Raw genomic sequence first — 6,023 nt, 5'->3', positions numbered from 1 at the left:
GCCTCTCACCTGTAATGCTGAACAGGGGCCTTGTGGGGGTATGGGAAGATCGGAAGGGATAGACAAGAAAGAGGGAAGGAAGTGGCCGTGGCCTTAAGTTAGGTACCATCCCGGCATTTGTCTGGAGGAGAAGTGGGAAACCACGGAAAACCACTTCCAGGATAGCTGAGGTGGGAATCGAACCTCCCTCTACTCAGTTGACCTCCCGAGGCTGAGTGGACTCCGTTTCAGCCCTCGTGCCATTTTTCAAATTTCGTGGCAGAGCCGGGAATCGAACCCGCGTCTCCGGGAGTGGCAGCTAATCACAGAGTGAGGCTCGAACCCGCTATCTTCCAAATGCAAGTTGACAGGGAACCAAACGCATAGCCCACTCGTTCGGCCGCTGCCTCTATACTGTATTAGGCCACGTGATATGTAGTTCACTGCAGATCAGATCTGTATCATCGAAGAAATCCCCAGAATTTAATTTAATTTAATTTAAAAACTTAAACACTGTATTTCTGTAATATTTAATCCTGGTAATTCTAATATTAGAGAGCAAAGACAGACTCCTGCAGCCGTATAACTGAATCGTAAGGTATTGTTTTGACAACTCTGGATTCTGGAATATGAATATCCACCATGTGTGTTCAAATATTTCATTCCGCACGTGATCATCATCCTCTAACACAGTGTCAACAATTGAGAAATTCTGTGCAAGTAATCCTAATCATAGGAATTGTCCGTTTCTTTCAACATGGACGTCCGCTTAACCCCTACTGACTAACATGAAAAGCAAAGCATAGCAAAGCAAAGCAAAGCAAAGCAAAGCAAAGCAAAGCCATTTCCGTACAGATCATGAAGGCCTTTGGAAAAGTTAAAGGTAAAGGCTTCCACTATTTGTAACCTCGGCACTAAGCGGAATAGAGTCGTTAGCTTTATATCCGGCCGCCTTTGCTCCCTAGAATTACCCCGGTACTCATTTTTGCTGTAGGTTGTGTGAACCTTAGAGCCATATACCACTCCAGAAGTGGAAGTCTCGTTTCTTAAATGTTTCGATTTCCTGAAGGGGATTTGAACCCACGTCCTTCCGGGTAAATCGAGCATACTTTTACTGCCTTAGCTAGGCATCCTCTTTACTATATGCATCGTTAACGGAGCGAGTTGGCTGTGCGGTTAGGGGCGCGCAGCTGTGAGCTTGCATTCAGGAGATAGTGGGTTCGAACTCCACTGTCTTTTCCGTGGTTTCCCATTTTCACACCAGGCAAATGCTGGGGCTGTACCTAAATTAAGGACACGGCCGCTTCCCTCCCACTCCTAGCCCTTTCCTATCCCACCGTTGCCGTAAGACCTATCTGTGTCTGTGCGACGTAAAGCAAATTATAAAAAATAAAATAAAATTTAAAAAATACTGTATGCGTATAAAGTGTAAAATTTAGCATTGCAGTTCAGATCTTTTAGGCATACAGCCTTTAGGATGCGTTACGTTCAGTGACTAGCGAGGAAAATGGCAAAGAAGAAAGATATCCAGTTACTTCATCAATGCATTGACTCTAGATACGTAACCTGGTCCCAGAAGGTCATTGATGCTAGTAATTATTTCTCAGATGAGGAAGAATCTGTATCAGAATGTGAAAAAGGAAAAAGAATATTAGGATTGTACTTACAGAACTGAATGAATAAGAAAATAAAACATACCTTGCGCAATATGTTGAGTTTTGAAAGTGATATAACATAGAATCATATCGTTGAATTCTTTTAGATATTCAATTTAGTTTGTAAAATATTAGCTGAAGTAGTTTGAAACCATTTAGTTCATTTATTTTAAATATCAAATTTAATTTGCATTTGTAAAATATTAATTGAATTACCGTGGGACGGTCTTAGTTTATTCCTTTCAAACGCTGAATTAAATGTAGTAACTGCTTTCATTACATTTGAAATTGTTTTAGTTAATATTATGTCTAATAAACTTAAAATATATTGAATGATTAATTGAAAGCTATAGACATCTGTGCAAGAACCCTTCACTGTCCTATTCTAATCAATTAGTGTCTTAGAAATGAAAAGCAAAATAATAATTAATTTGTGTCATTATAAAATATCTATAATTTGTGTCATCTTCTCTGTTACTTCGTTTATGTTTGTTACTTAACTGAGAGTTCTAGTACGCTTCTGTATAGCATACTTTGTATCTGAAAACTTTAAGCGTCCGTTTCTCTATTTCTTGTTTTCGGGGTTAGGAGCTTATTGCAGGAGAGATCTCGACAATGACTACGCGTAAGCTGCGTATCCTTTCACCGAGGGAGCGAGTGAAAACCGGTCGGTTCCCTTTTGCAAGCTAGTTTTCTACACCTCTCAAATCAGGATTCTTTAATCGTGTATTTTATGCAACTGTAGTCTAACACGTGCGTTGTTCAGAATTGCAGACGAAGTGCGTGACCAATTTCCTTAAGCTGACAAATTGAATGGATCCGTGAAGAAAGTCTTCTAGAAACCCCTTCACGAATTGTACCGTAGTACTGAAGACAGAAGTCCAAAAAATTAAATTGCCTGTTTTGCATAATTTTTGTTGCTAGTGGCTTTACGTTGCACCGACACAGATAGGTGTTATGGCGACGATGGGATAGGAAAGGCCTAGGAGTTGGAAGGAAGTGACCGTGGCCTTAATTAAGGTACAGCCCCAGCATTTGCCTGGTGTGAAAATGGGAAACGACGGAAACCATCTTCAGGGATGCCGACAGTGGGATTCGAACCCACTTTCTCCCGGATGCAAGCTCACAACCGCGCGCCCCTAACCACACGGCCAACTCGCCCGGTTTTTGCATATTTGAACGAGGTGGGGAACTTAGATGGAGTTTTGGGATTAATGCTTCCAATACTTCGATATTGTCAGAAAATAACCTGATTATCTTCACACCCGTAAAGTCGCATCAATCAAATATGGCAGATGGTGAAATTACAGGTAAAAGTTCTTCGTTTTATCAAATTAATTCCTTACTGTTGTTCTCACAAGCACTTCTTTGCCTTCTTCCGCGGTTTTCCCCATACCGCACAGTGCTGTGTTTACGGGTGCGAACTGTGTCGCACATGTGGATTTGGCTTTGTGTTACTGATGAATGCACTTCCTGACACCAACCACATGTGGAGAGATGTATTCGCTGTGAGTGTTTCTGAGGTTGTTTTTAACGTTACGTGTTCTGTGAATAGATAGGGCCCATGACCTAGATGTTAGGCTCCTTTTTACAACAAGCATCATCAATACGAAGATACGTGTACTGAGACAAACACAAACACACAGTCCCGAGTCAGAGGAATTAATCAGGTACCGGTACAATTAAAATTCCTAACTCAACCGGGAATCAAACCCGGGATCCTCTGATTCGAAGGCCGCGACGCTGACCATTCAGCAAGTAGCCTCATGCAGGTAAAAATTGCTAAAACACCATAAATATTTAAAAAACGAAGAAGAACACCTTAATATTTAAAATATACTTCTTTTACAATTTGTTTTACGTCGGACCGACGCTGATATTTCTTATGGCGACGATGGGACAGGAAAGGGCTAGGAGTGGGAAGGAGGCGGCCGTGGCCTTAATTAAGGTACAGCCCCAGCATTTGCCTGGTGTGAAAATGGGAAACCACAGAAAACCATCTTCAGAGCTGCCGATAGTGGGGTTCGAATCCATTATCCCCCGAATACTGGATACCGGCCACAGTTAAGCGACTGCAATTATCGAGCTCGGTCATACTTTTCCTGCCAACATTTGCTGAAGAAGTGAAACTTTCAGGCAGATATATCCTACTGTACCTTAATGAAAACATTTACGGCGTTGGTCTTGTAGTTCTTATAGTAGCTGTTATTGTTTTTTGAAATTATAATGTTGATGATACTGTACACATTAATTTACAAATTTTGGAAAAAAAAATTGTTAGGTAAGATAAATAACATAACTGACACGGTCATTAGCTAATAGGTCTGAATAATAATAATAATAATAATAATAATAATAATAATAATAATAATAATAATAATAATAATAATAATAATAATAATGTTGTCCGCCTATTGTGTAGTGGTTAGCATGATTAGCTGCCACCCCCGGAGGCCTGGGTTCGATTCCCGGCTCTGCCACGAAATTTGAAAAGTGGTACGAGCGCTGGAACGGGGTCCACTCAGCCTCGGTAGGTCAACTGAGTAGAAGGGGGTTCGATTCCCTCCTCAGCCATCCTGGAAGTGGTTTTCTGTGGTTACCCACTTATCCTCCAGACAAATGCCAGGATGGTACCTAACTTAAGGCCACGGCCGCTTCCTTCCCTCTTCCTTGTCTATCCCTTCCAAACTTCCCATCTCCACACAAGGCCCCTGTTCAGCATAGCAGGTGAGGCTGTCTGGGCGACGTACTGGTCCTCCCTCCCAGTTGTATCCCCCAACCTAAAGTCTAGCCCTCCAGAACATTGCCCTTGAGGCTGTAGATGTGGGATCCCACGCTTAGTCCGCGGGAAAAACCAACCCTGGAGGGTAAACAAATTAGGAAATAAAGAAAGAGAATAATAATAATAATAATAATAATAATAATAATAAAAATATGAAAACCTACAACCTGTTTTCCGGTCATTGACCGGGTCAAGGATGTAATGAATGAATCAGATATAGGTTGTTAGTACGATGGGGTCGCCACTCCCAAAGTGATTTTATTAATGACTGATAGATGCTATGAAATGAGAATGGAGAGTGTTTCTGGAATGAAAGATGACAGGGAAAACCGGAGTATCCGGAGAAAAACCTGTCCCACCTCCGCTTTGTCCAGCACAAATCTCACATGGAGTGACCGGGATTTGAACCACGGTATCCAGCGGTGAGAGGCCGACGCGTTGCCGTCTGGGCCACGGCGGCTCCCCAATATTAATAATAATAATAATAATAATAATAATAATAATAATAATAATAATAATAATAATGTCCTAGGAATCTTCTAGAAATAATATTGGCTCGTTTCTTCGTTCGTTCGTAGTTATGATTATAACATACTGTATAACTATCTCGAAATATAAAGATATAAAAAAGGTTTCGTTTGCAAATCATATTTTAGTCTTCGCCAGTAGCCAAGTATTTGTAACTTTAATTTGTTTCTTTTGATTTTGTAATGCTCCACTCATAGAGCAACCTTTTTCTTTTTACTTCTGCGTTTCCACGAAAGGACAACAGATTAAATGCAGTTATTTTCGACAAGCCTGAAGTAAGGTACTCTCCATTTTACGGTATTCTGTTAAACAGAAGTCAGCTCTGGGACGAAACTGTTTTTATATCTGCTTGTTTTCGCTCCGACTCTTCTGTACGAGAGTGACTGTTGGGGAACTTGGCATATTGTATTCGCAAGTTAGATGTAACAGACATGAAAGTAGGAAGAATGATTGCTGGTACAAGCAAGTGGAAACAATAGAAGGAGGGTCTTCTGAACTGCGAGGTAAAGGCTACGTTAGCAATAAACTCTATGGATAACTAGCTTCGGTGGTGTGGTGATCAAGATGACGATGATTAGACTGATTGTCAGTTTTTAATGATTTACTGACAAGAGGTGTGGAACTGAATGAGACCACATAGCTAATTGCAAATAGAGGACCGAGCTCGCTAGCTGCAGTCGCTTAAGTGCGGCCAGTATCCAGTATTCGGGAGATAGTAGGTTCGAACCCCACTGTCGGCAGCCCTGAAAATTGTTTTCCGTGGTTTCCCATTTTCACACCAGGCAAATGCTGGGGCTGTACCTTAATTAAGGCCACGGCCGCTTCCTTCCCACTCCTAGCCCTTTCCTGTCCCATCGTCGCCATAAGACCTATCCGTGTCGGTGCGACGTAAAGCAACTAGCAAAAAAAAAAAAAAAAGAAGCAAATAGAGGATTGTGAAGGCGCTTAGTTCATTCACAGAGGCTTGCAGACTGAACAATGAAAGGCATAACAGTCTGTATTGAAGATGGACGGACGGACATGATATCGATCAGTTCTACAATATTATGAAACGTTCCTTTCTGCAGTAGCGGCGATTA

This window comes from Anabrus simplex, chromosome 2 (assembly GCF_040414725.1).
Source record: "Anabrus simplex isolate iqAnaSimp1 chromosome 2, ASM4041472v1, whole genome shotgun sequence".
NCBI classification, from domain to species: Eukaryota; Metazoa; Arthropoda; class Insecta; order Orthoptera; family Tettigoniidae; genus Anabrus; species Anabrus simplex.
Note: the sequence above shows the minus strand (reverse complement) of the source record.